Raw genomic sequence first — 13,778 nt, 5'->3', positions numbered from 1 at the left:
ATATGGGCTGCACAAAGAGTTTCCAAATCCCCCTGCGATTGCTTCCGGGCATTGGGGTGGGATCCCCATGTCCAACTGATCCAACGAAGGCACCTGATGTGATGCAGTGTTTTTGAAGTGTGTTCTTTATATAGTACAGCGCCTTCCGTTTTTTGTTTGTTAAAATAGGAACATCAGTTCTGACATATTGACGAGAAATTCTGTGACCTGTTGTCATAAATGCATCCAAGTAATTGACTAAGAACACCTGGTGTTCCATACTTGCAGGCCCTGCCCCTTGTGTGCCTCATAATGCTTAGTCAGCACAGCATTATTACCACCCAAACTACAGAGACTCTGTGCCTCATTACGGGTCCGGTGGTACTGTGCTGGTAAAACCGGCAGGTAGCCGCCGGACCCGTAAACAGTTACTGTCACCTTGGTTGCCGGTCACACCAGGGTATTACAACCCCGCTGGCCGGAAAGTCAGGCGCCAGTGAAATGTTGTTCCCCATTCCCATACAGTCGCATCGGACTCTATGGGAATGGGGACCACGGAAACACAGGCACCAGTAATAACGGTTGCGGTGCTTTGAGAAAGTCTGTGGGTGGGTGCCGGTCTGCCCGGCAAGTCAGTCCTGCCCGGTAGAAGGGCACCCTCCCACCAGATTTGTACTTTGCTTACCGGCACCATTGTTCCCAGACCGGTAAGGATAGAATGAGGCCCTGTGCTTGTGTTCAGCAGCTCTTTCGTGCAATATGGATTTTGATCCTGGCATATGGTGCTATACAGCATGAACAAACAAATGCAATAAAAATAATGTCCCCAAGCACATGCTGAATGCTTTGCTCAATGGCCATTGGGCAGTTTATCTGTACCCGTTTTAAAGAAATGTATTTTCTAGCATTCCTTTCCTTTGCTGAACCACACGGGTAGGTCTCGCTTTTTATTATTCATGAAGTTCCTCTGTGTTTTATCCTGTCATCTTTTGTGAGTTATTACAAAGACTTCTCATTCTTCTGACTGCGGGGGATATTTGAAAGGCGCGCAAATTCATTTCTACTGCCTTTAAGTTCTTTTGTCTTAGAAGCACAGGCTGCATTCAAACAACTGTTTCAAAATCCGTCCGCTCCCTGGGTAGAAGCTTTGCTTCCCGAGCAGAGCCCTGGTCTATGGACTGTAATTGCCTTTTAACTGAGAGGAACAATCCAAGGGCGGCACATTGCAAACAGAGGTGTTCGTCATAAAGTCTTAAAGTAGGTGGAGTAATCTTGAATTGTTTAACAGTTTAACAACAAGTGCAACAACAATCAACAATTGTCTGCGAAAATAGTTATTGTATTGGCTTTCTACGCTTTAGAGTTTTTACTACACTTGCTTTAAATTACGTGTTTTTTCACATGCTTTATCCATTCGATATTAGAGAATTTATCACATAGAAAACGTTCTTCTACATCTAAATGACGGACACCAAACGGACACCAAGCACAACCCTAAGCTTACCCTTAAATATACAAAGCTAAATTGGCAATGCCCAAATAAGCGGCAACATATTTGGATGAATACCTGTTTTGATGAATACCTGGTTTTCTTTTTCAGTGTCTATAACTGTGTACATTTGTACCCAGCTGGCAGCTCATAGCCAATGTGCATTATGCTTCATTCGCACATCATTTTCAGTTTCCCCTATACCCACTGGGCCTCATTATGAGTCCTGTGCTAGCCGTGCCGGTAAATACCGGCACGGCTGCCGCCTCAGTCATTTTTTTCCCGCGCTAAGCAATGGTGACTTGCCGGGCATTACAGCCCCAGCGGTCCCGGTAATTTCCTATTGCCGGGTGCCGGAAAATATTACTCCCCATTCCCATCTGAATCCCTTTGGACTCAATGTGAATGGGGAGGACTGATGCACCGGCACCATTCATGAATGGTGCTGGTGGATCAGTGAAGTTCTGTGAGTGGGTACCATTCTGCCTGCTAGGTCAGACCTGGCGGGCAGAAAGGCACCCGCTCGCATACCTCGAAGCTTACCCGCACCGTTGTTACCGGACCGGCACACTCGTAATGAGGCACGTTGACTTATGCTCGCTTAACGGATCACCAGTGGTTTCAAATATTCGAAGTTGGCATGTCATGGCTGATTTTCTGATAATAAGCATAGGATATTACAGTTATTCCTTTTTTTATTTTTATTTTTTTTAAATTGTGGCAGCCTATTTCCAGTATTGCTTTGGTTAGATAATTGCAGCCAGACTACATCATGTTCAGATAGCCATTACTACCCTGCTAGGCAATTCCAAGTATCTTGTATCTTCTGTGGTTGTGCCTGAAAGCACGTGACTCCAAGGCATCCCAGGGTAGTCTGGCACCTTGATGGGCACCAAAGCCAGAGGCATAGACAAGGTAGGGCGTGATTGGCCAAGGCAAACTCTCTAAATGCCCACTCAGCAGCACGGTGTGGGAAGTTACAGATGTTAATGACACTGTGGTGGGCCCAACAACATTAGATTCAGGCCCCATTAGTTAGACAATCCTGGCTATGTCAAGGAGCACAGCTACACATTGTTGGAGCTTCTTTTGGCAGTTGTGCAGCACCTGACGCTGTGCTGAGCCAATTATTTGCTTGGGTTGGTTTTATCGTAATGCCAATGAACTGATTTCCTCTCTGGTTGTAATGCCAGTGCTGTTACCAAATGTGTGTGACTTTTGCATAGTTAACAATATTACGGAATGCACAAGTACAAGCAAGAGCAAAATCACCACATATGAGTTGGTGTTAGCACTAAAACATATTGTGGTGACATCTGTCCATGGAACACTTTTACTGTTCTATTGATTGATTAATTATGGAGAAATATCCGAAACGTAATACTGTCTACCAGAACAATCACATCCACAATCTGGGTCTAGGGGCAGGCTGGTTTAATTTGTTTTATTGGAAATAAAATCAACACATTAAAGGTGGTCCTCGGTCTTACAGTGCTGGGGACGTCTCCCACAATACCTCGAATGTATAGCATCAGCTTATTAAGAAAGGAAAACAGAACCTGCCTGATGGTGTTTTCCTGATGCATTCATTCCAATGTTTACGAACATCCAGAGATAAAAAAAAAAAAACAGTATGTAGAGTAGACACCCAAATGAACACTGATTGTTAGATTTAAGTTTGTTCTGGATCGCTCAATCTACAGCATACAGAATGTGGTCTGCCTGAAACTCGCCACCCCTGCAAACAAAAGGTGAAGCTGTTCTCAGAATAAAGTTTTAAACAAAACAATTCACTTTGTTTTTTTTTGTTGTTGCATGATTGGTATTAAAGTAACAGGCTATCCGTTACAGTACAGTTCACAAATTGGTGTTCTGAATGAAATCTAACATTTTAGGCACCCTCTATGACACAGCTTGGGCAGAGAAGAGGCGATTTGATGATTTCTTTTTTTTTTTTTAATTTGTCCATTGGTTAAAATATATTCAACCTTAACAAACCAAGACAAATAAAATACATGAAAGAAGACATGCAATGAAAGAAAACAGGAATAAGAAAACATTTAATTAGTTAAAGAAATAATTTCCTATAAATAACATCATTAAAAGATTTTAACATCACACTGTGGAATTAATTCCTGCAAGGTCCAGGGTGTTCAGAAAACTAACCACTGCAATTGCAATAAAAGTAGGACCCTTGCAGACAGGCGGACTAAATGTTATCACACTCCATAGCTTCATAGTGTGAACGTATTTTTTTTCAATTGAATTGCTGTCATACTTCGCAAACTTGGACAGTGTACAGCAAGATGTTCAAGGGTTTCCGTAGTGCTTTTCACCTTGCAAAATCTACATTTTAAACAATATCCTAATAGCTTCTTCCATCTATATGTGGTCTACTATTGAATGATACAAGTTCCATCTGAATCTTTGAAAGTCCTTTCTTACTCTTGTTTTAAATGCCCAGCTACCGAACCCAGTAACTTATGTTCATTGGCAAGTTGTTTAATACTGGATAGGTTGTGGAGTGAATTGGGGGTATTACACCACTCATTTCCATTCAATGATCTTTTAAAAAGTTCTGGCCTTTCCACTAATACAGATTGGTGGAGGCCACAAACCTTAAGAATAGTCATGCAACGCTGTTCATAGGTTACCACTAACTTCACGTTCTTCATCTGCTTTTGTATATCTGATTTGATGATTTTGATTGATAGCAACTCATTTAAAAGGCTCAGTTTTCTTGGGGCTTCTATTAATTTTATAACTCTAGAGTAGAACTGTAAAACTCTCACTATTCCCAAGGAATCAGGATCATCCACACAACACCTTAGTTCCATGTGTTCAATAAAGAATCAGTTTCAATTAGTTTTTGACTATGGCAGACATCATGCAAAGGACTTGCCATTCCATATTTCAATTTCAGATATCTTAGACCACACAGATCTGAAATTGCATGAGCCAAGTCTTGTTATGATGATTTTACCTAGGGCTTCAATGTCCCAAAAAGAATGCACATGTTGCATATTATTGCCCCTTTCAATCATATAGCTTTTAAACTGGATTGCCATGTGGGAGGAAAATAATTCTTTGGGCATTTGTATAAATAATTTGAGATCATGGTGCTGACTTCCTGTTTGTCTTTCAAAGACCCAGAACAGGTAGTGATATCAACTAGCTACAGGCTGCTCTACACTGTAAGGTCTGTGATCCTGATCCCAAATCCCTCTCTGGTAATCTGGCCCTGCTTTGGGAAAACGAGTCTGCCGAGTGTATCACCTGAAAAAGGGACTCTCTTGGAGGTTTCCCAATCAGCTACTTCCAGTGGGAGTCCAAATAAGCTACTCACCAATCGAATGGCTCTCTTGCTTTTTGATTTCACAGAACTCTCTCTCCTTTCTAGGTGTTTGAGTGTAAATACACATAAACTCCACTCATGCAGCCTCATTTGATGCAGTAGTTTTATATTAGGCATATGCCGCCTTTACAATTTGCACCCACCTGGGCCCACTTCATTGCTTCCACTGGCTCATTGAATTTTCTGTGCCGCAAGAAGATGTGTAAGCGATGAAGATATGAAGCGGTGCATTAGTCCCTCCGTCCAGAATGAGAATTCAGAATTGAGGTAGAATATTAATTTTATTTTATAATTCTATCTGTATGGACATAGAATTGAAAATGATATTCAGATTTGTAATACTATTCTGAGTCTGGAAATACTGTTTGCTTTCCGGCATAGCCAAGTTAATTAATTAATCCAGGTAAACCCTGACCGAAATCCTCTTTGTTGTTCCCTCGCCAGACCTATGAACTCTTCATATGGTCTCTGTTTTCTCTTCTTTCTCTCCTTCTCCCATTAATGGGGGCACCCGGTGGGAGGACCTCCTGGTCACCTTCGACTCCTCTAAAGTCATCATTAATATTTACCTGAACTGTACCGTCCTGGTCCAAGGCCCTCAGGCCAATCCTCTCCTCTTTGATAGATGCCTCCCACGTCTCATCAACATTCTTCCTTCTCCTGCTGTCCCCTCTCTTCCCTCCATGGCATCCTTGCCTCCCCCTGCCATCTCCTCCCTGGCCACTGTGTTCTCTCCTCCTTCTTTTTCTGCCCCCCCCTGGACCTCTTCTGCCCCATCCCCCTTTGGGCTTCTTCTCCACCTCTGCAGGGTGTACCTCTGATTTGTACCCCTCCACGGAAGTCTTTAATGGATGGCAACCTTCTCCATATTGCCACTCTAAATTCTCACTCATCTGTCAAACACTACTCTGACATCTGCCACCTTCTTGATGTCCTCGGTCTCATCAAGACATGGTTCACAGCCAGCTCTGTCACCAGCTTTGACATGCTCCTACCTGACGGCTACAAGATCCTCTCCACACCCAGGTCCAATCGCTCTGGAGTGGGTGTACCCTCATCTTCCTTGAGTGGATTCCTACCTCTGTCAGTCCTACTCAGACCTACTCCTCCTTTGAATGCCTTGTCTGCAGGCTCTCTCTCTCTCCCAACCTTTCCCGTTCTGTGTCTACCATCTATCGGCCACCTGGTCAGAGCTCATCCTTCCTCTCTGAATGGGTGGACCTTTCCTCTCTCCTCCTGGTCTCCACCACTCAACTCCTCCTTCTCTGAGACGTTAACATCCACCTGGATGCTTCCTGTCCTTCCTCTGGACTCTTTCGTGACCTCTATGACTCTCTCTCAGTCTCTATCCTCCGCTCTGGCCCGACTCAGTCTGCAGGGCATGCTCTTGATGTTCTGATCTCTACAGACCTTCCCCTCTCTATCCTCTCCTGGAGTGATCATGTTCTCCTTTCCTCCTAGCTCACTCTCTCGACCCCTAAGGCCAAGCTAACAACAGAAGTGCCACCTACCTTCTCGTTCATCCGACCCATGAAGTGTGTGTCAGTTGAAGCTTTCATCACCACTTTCTCACCCTCCCTCCCCCCTTGGGCTGGCTCAAATCTTGACACAGGCCTCTCCATGCTCCACACTGCTATATCTGATAATCTCGTTGTACTTGCCCCTGTTATGAGGATCTGCTTGAAGCCCCATGCTAACTGCAACTCCGGGTACGACTCAGACCTCACCACCCTAAAATGCAAGTTCAGGGTGCCTGAGAGGAAATGGCGTGCTTCCGGTAGATCCTCTGACAAACTGGCCAGCCACTGGCTCCAAAGGCAATACCGGTTCTCTGTCCGCTCCACAAAGAGAGCCCACATTCAAGTCAGCGTCTCTGCGGCAACTAACAACTCAGCCAAACTCTTTAAAATCTACAAGGAGCTAGCCAATCCTGATGCAGTCTCTACCTCTCCTGTCCCCTTCCAGGCCCTCTGCATGGCCATGGCTTCTCATTTTATCCGTAAAACTCAGGACATCCTGTCCTCTCTCTTTTCCTATCCCTCTGCCGTCTCTATTCCATGCTCTTCATCTGGCCCTTTCTCAGTCACCTCTCCTCCCTCCTTCTCTGCCTTTCCCCTGTTCTCCCCTGACAAGGTTTATAGATAAGTCTGATCTATGAAAGTCTCGTCAAAACAGGTTCACCCCTGTTCCTCCAAAACCATCAAGGACCACATTGACACCCAGGCTCCTGCTCTGGTTGACTTCCGTAACCACTCATTTGCCACTGGAGCCTTCCCTTCCTCACAGAAGCACTCCCTTGTGCACCCTCTTCTTAAGAATCCCTCTGCCGACCCATCCTGCCCTGCTAACTATCATCCAATCTCCATCACTCCCTTCCTGGGCAAACTCCTCGAAAAGCTGGCCAGCTCCCAGCTTAACCTTCACAATGAATATGTTGGTTGTCTCCATGACCATCAGTCTGGCCTCACAGATGCCAGAAGCAAGGAAACTGCTCTCCTGTACATCCGTGAAGACCTGCTCTCCAACCACGACTCTAACACCCCCTGTGTCCTCATCTTAATTGATCTCACCTCTGCCTTTGACACAGTCAACCATGCCACCCTGCTCAACCGTCTCCATGATAACATGGGTGTCACTGATCAGGCCCTGGCTTGGCTGACCTCTTTCCTCCTCGATCGACCCTCCCAGGTCCAACTTGGGTCCTTCCTCTCCTCTATCTCTATCTCTATCTCTACCTGTGGTGAACTACAGGGGTCTAACCTCTCTCCCTGGATGTTCAACCAATGCCTGGTATGTTTTTCCCACTGCATTGCCGCTCTCTGCCCCAGCCTTCAGTCCTATGCGGATGACACTCAACTCATCCCCCGGCTCCCTTCTGCCACATCTTCTCCTTCTCACATTTCTGACTATCCGGGAGTGATGTGCCGCAAGTGATCTCTGTCTTAATGCCACTAAGACTGAGATTCTCCTCATTGGCACACCTGCACCCTCCTTTCCTGTCACTCTTTGCCCGGCCTCTCTTGGCCCTCTTCCTGATCCCACCTGTAAGGCTAAAAACCTCGGGTCATCTTCGACTCCACGCACTCCTTCTCTCTTCACAACTCTGACGTCTCTAAGAAGTCACACTACCAGCTGCACCTCCTCAGCAGTAGTCTTCCTTTCCTCTCTTTCCGAAGCTCACTGTCTACAGAGCACTGGTTCTCTCTAGGCTGGACTACTGCAACAGCCTCTTTCTAAATCAGCCTGCGTCTACTCTCCGCCCTCAGCAACTCATCCAGAACAGGACTGCAAGACTTGTTCTTGGCCTCAAGCCCAGGGATCGTATCTCTCCAGGACTGAAATCTCTGCACTGACTTCCAGTGAGTGCTAGAATTAAGTTCAAATCCCTCTTCATTGTCCACTAGGCCTTCTGGGGCCTGGGGCTTCAATACCTTCAACTCTCTCTTCCTAAATATCTTCCTTCTCGAGGTCTTTGCTCATCTGCCTCCAACTCCCTCAGGGTCAGTCACTTCTCCAAGCAAAGAGTTGGTGGTAGATCTCTTTCTCCGGCTGGGGCCTCCCTCTGGAACAGCCTCCCTGCCTCCCTGAAACTTGAGAACCATCTCCGGTTCCGTAAGCACCTCAAAACCTTCCTCTTTGTTTCTACTTTCTCTCCTCCTCTCCCTTGCTGAACTCCTGGCTGAAACTGAAACTGCACTGGTTACCTGGCTACCCTCTGATCCCGGGCCAAGGTCCTTTACCCCGCCAGTTGCACACCTGCAGTGCCTCCCTGGTATCCCCCACACTTGGTGACTGTTTTTTGTATCCCATGCAGTCCCCTACCAGCACTTGTCACCAGATATCTGCACTTACCCTTGCACTTGCCTCCAGCTGGCCGCACTTTTACTTTTGCTTTTATTATTCAATTTATTTACTGTCAATCCTATGTACTGCACCGCCCCCTCCTCACACTTTTTCCCCTTCCCAATTCCCCTGCACTTGCGCGATCTCAATGTCCCCTGGCCTAGTAACATTGTTGTCTCTGTCTTCCCTCTGTTCCCCTCGCTTGTCTCGTTGTGCCTTGAAACACTTGTGCATAGCGTTATAAAAGCCATATCATATTATTCTTTTTAATATATAGTTGTCTAAATTTGTATGCACTTGTTGAATCAGACCAAGGGTTCCAAAGTTGTAGCAGAACATCTAATAGTTGTGGTCATGTTTTATTTGCACATTTAAAATTGAACTTGCATCCATTTAATCATATTTTGCAAACAATTCTGGTAAAAATGACCAGCACAAAAGGGACATCACATTTGTTTTTATAATATATATTCCTTACAATTATTTTTACAATTATTTGTTGCATAACACATAAACAACATTTATCAAACATGCTTTCATATTATCTGCGTCTAATTAGGGAAAATATTAAACCTTAACTCACAATAAAATACTAAATTTAAAAAAATGCTTGGTAATTATACTCAACTCCATAATGTCACAACTGTGTTAACCCACATCTTTATAATTAGGTTTTTGGTGATGAATGAATCTAGACCAGCATACAATAGCCTCATATACGCACCGTTTACTTTCCGTCATTATTAGCATAGGGCATTCACAATCAACATGTATTCTCCTTATAATGGTTTAAACATTCAAGTCCAGATTTGAATCGACAAACCTCTTCAATTAGGTGCAAACTCGTATCCACGGCAGATCTCTACTGCCATTATTTCTTGATGGTTTCTAACAGCAGCTAGTGACTGAAGAAAAAATCCAAATACATTGACTAATCATTTATCTAACCCGAGATCTTAACTAAAACCATCAATCAAACAATGTATTCATGCCTCGTTTTCATCTTTTTTTTATAATACTTGGTTTCTATGCATCAGCAAGACCTAGTTCTTCCTTTTTACTCCACGACAGTCTACTGTCTTCTCCACCTAATGATAATTCGCAGGTGAAAGAGAACATCCGCTATCCTTTTTTGAAGTCTTGTTCTTGAAGTGGTATTTTCATGGTTCTATGTTCTTAGATCAGCAGTTTTTTTTTTCACTGAGATTTTTGCTGACGTTTTTGGACGAACAAACTATTAACATTGTTTTTTTTTTAAAAATTTATTCCCTATAGTCTTTTCTCTATTCCCGAAAACCCCTTTGCTGCTTATATCCCCTGACCCCCTGCCCGTCATATATTTTTATGATCTTTTTCTGCTGAAAAATGTCAATAAAAAACTGCGATAAAAAGCCTGGCGATATAACAATGTTGTACCATTTTCACTGGTGGATATTTTGTCCTGAGGTCAAGACTGCCACAGTAAAAATATTCCTACTTCTAAGACTGAATCACTTCTAGTTCCTCCTTCGAATTATGCCAATACACAGCTATATTATGGATTGCTTTCTCTTTATGCTTAAATAAGTCAGCATTACAAAGCAAAGCGAATGAACTAATGGAAATGCTTTTAAGCATTAATACACAGAGGCAGCTTTGAAAGACTGTGACTAGTCTGGTCCCAACATATAGCCCACTGTTTTGTATCTGGACAGCTGCAAGGGGTATTATTCCTATTAGTACCCACGGTTCAACCACCACAATACTAGTGGTGGCTAAATCATAAAAAGGAAAAATATGCTACAGATGCAAGGGAGCTTCAAGATGAGGAAGATGAGAGTGAGGGGGACTGGGAGTATGACTAATGAGGCATCTCAGCATTAAGATAACAAACAGTAGGTCTGGGGAGGGTGGGACTGACAGGGTGGCCAGGAGTTTTGTGTGAGGCACTTGGAGGGAAGGGACAAGACTGTATGTGGGCGCTTCCACCAATAGGTTTGGCCTTGAAACAAAGCATGCTGATTGGTTCACACACTTGACTGATTGCTAATTTGTTTTGACTACCCGGTGTTGGGGTTATCTAATGGTAGCACCTGACCCAAGCAGATATCTTGAGTGGCAACTGTGACATCACAAATTGCACATTATTCTAAAATGTAACAGAGAATGTGGATGTGACCTTGTGATGCAAGCTCTTTCTGGGTATATGGAAAGAGCAACTCAGTCTGCTAGATAATTTGCTGAGATGGTGTATGACAAATATCATTTCAATTGAGACCACAGATAACATGCTGTGAACACATTACAATGTTTTACCAAAAGGGTTGACCCATACAGATAAATAATATAACTCCCAATGAGCCTGTCTATGGATAACCTCAGATTCGAAATGGGTCTCAGATCCCTAAAATGCCAAGCGCGGTGGAAATTGATGGTATTGCAACATCGTATCACCACAGCCCAAGATCACTCACTATACAAAGACATTAGAAAACATCTGTAGGCGGGTATATCTCAACATCTGGGCAGGCTAGATTCACTGGTGAAGGAGCAGCTCCTGAGCGTGGACATAGACATGAAACTGCTGGAGGAAAATCCAACAAAGGCTAAAAATAAATGTGAGGAAATTTATTGGATCCAAACTGTTGGGAAAATAAGATCAGGTTGAATCCTAATCCTCTTCAAACATCAGAAAGAAAGCAGGGCTTTCTTAGTAAATATCTAATTATGTTTCCAGACTGGAGACTGAGGAACAAATTCCTGAGACTGAGATTAAACATCTTACATACGGAGGAAATCCTAGCTAGAAGAGGGATGGGGGATCTAGCTTTGAATCTGTGCCAGACATGGTCTAAGCCAGAAGATCAATCCATCAAACATCTGATGATGGAGTGTGACGGCACGAGAGGGGCCAGACAACAGTTCTTCAGCATATTTGCTTCCGAATGAACGTACTGGGCACATGACCACTTTTGGAAACTTCAATAGATGGTCAATCCCAACAGATAATGATAGCTGTGATTCAGATACTGGAGCTCTGTAAGTTAGTGGATTTGGCGATCATTACAAACTCCCTGTAGGTAGACCTTGAGGGTCTACAGTGCGAATAGAGATAGGGTCGGAAAGGAGCTAAAACTGTTGACAATTAATTATTTGTGTGTAAACTTGTCAGAAGAATCTCACTACTTTTAAGAAGTAGATACTCCTTTCTGTGATATATTACATGGACGCGGTAGCGTCCATGTAGTTATGGTTAAGTTGGTGTTTCCATAGGAAGAGCATTTTTTGGGTGGCTTATAACTTCGCTCCCTCTGGACGAATTCTCACCAAACTTTGCAAAAAAAGTATATGGCCCACTCTGATTTGTTTTTGCAAAGATTGGAGAGGTTTGGTCCGGGGGGGCAAAGTTATAGGGGGGACCCAAAACTTTTGTTTTTTCCCATAGACATAATGGGAAAAAACTTTGCGCACACCTACAGCCCAAACCGCTGGACGGATTTACACCAAATTTGCGGCAGGAGTGGAGGCTTGGTCCTGAAAGCGTGCTTTTGCAAATTTGGTGTAAATCCGTCCAGTAGTTTCTTTTTAAAATGACCAAAATGTAAGGCAAAAAGTTAGTGATATCTCTGCTCGCTCCGCGGACGGACTTCCAGATTCGCTCCGCGGACAGTGCCCTGATTGGCCGAGCGGCTTGTGTGATGTCCGCGGACATGCTACGTGTTCGCTGATTGGACGGCGTGGTGCGTGAAGCGCGTCCGATTTTCTCTGGCGCCCGCCATCTTGCATTCGCCGACGACCGCGGACAGCGTGGTGAAACTTGGATTAAAAATTGTATTTAGTTGAGTGTGTTGGTGTGTAAGAGTGTTTGGGGAGGGTGGGGGAGTATGAGATAGGTTCAATGTTCGATTTTTCTGCGGACAACACGGCTGTTCTGAAATGTTCGTAAATAAACAGAATGGATTCGGTGTCAAGTTGAAAGTGTTCTAAGAAGACTTGTGGGGTCCTGAATGTTCGCAGGGGGGTGTCCTGAAGACGTTGTCTGTATTGTTCGTTGTCAAGCGCAAAGTGTTCTAAGAACACTCGTGGTGTCCTGAAATGTTCGTACATAAAGAAAATGGGGGTGTTCTGAGGACGTTGTCCATATAGTTTGCTGGCAAGTTGAATGTGTTCAAAGAACACTCGCGGTGTCCTGAAATGTTTGAAAATAAACAAAATGGGGTTGTTCTGAGGACGGTCTCTGTATTGTGTGCCTGCTTAGCTGTATCCAATGAGGGAATGGCACAGAGAATGAAGTGGAAATGGTAGAAGGGCTGTCTAAGAGTTACGCGGTCCGCGGACAGGGCGTGCTACATCCAGGGTTTTCCAGCAAATCCAGCATGGAAAGAAGACTGTAGGGATCAGCCAATCAGATGTTGAGGTTGTGGATTTGTGTTCAAAGAGACTGTGTGTAGTGAAGATTGCAGAAGTGGAGAAAGTCAGGGTGTTGGTGCTTGGAGATATGTTTGTGCATGGTTTACAACAGTATGCTCAATGCAGGCATGTTGCAAAGAATTTTGATGTTAAAGGAGTGGAGGTGGTGTGGAGCACTGTGCCTGATTGCAATGTACAGGGAATTGTACAAGTTTGTAAAGATATGGGCAGGATGAACAGTCCCTATGTGGTAGTTTTGCACTATGGTGCTTTCCATTTGGGCTATGTCAGTGCCCCTACTTTGTTGGCAGATTTGGAACACTTGGTTCAAGCAGTAATGAACATCCTTCCAAATGCCAAAGTATTTTTTTCTGGATTAGTACCTATGGCAATATGGGACAATAGTTCAGTTTTTTTCCTCAGCAAAACAATGCTAGGTGTGTAATCAACCGAGGCATGTGTGCCTTCATGCTTAGAGCTGGTATGTTCTTCTGTAATAATGAGAATATTGATTGCAGTAATGCTGTTTATTTTAAAGAAGATGGCATTTCCTTATCTTTTATGGGAAATGCCATTCTGTTTTGAAATGTAAGGGTTGCTTTGGAGAAGGTTATGTGAAGATTTTAGGAGTAAGAACATTTTTTAAAAAAATACAAAATAACAGGTGTCTGTCAAGCATCTGCAAAAAACCCCCAAAAAAACAGCTCTTTTCAGAGCCAACCT

Source organism: Ambystoma mexicanum, chromosome 6p (assembly GCF_040938575.1).
Source record: "Ambystoma mexicanum isolate Mex_15411 chromosome 6p, UKY_AmexF1_1, whole genome shotgun sequence".
NCBI classification, from domain to species: domain Eukaryota; kingdom Metazoa; phylum Chordata; class Amphibia; order Caudata; family Ambystomatidae; genus Ambystoma; species Ambystoma mexicanum.
Note: the sequence above shows the minus strand (reverse complement) of the source record.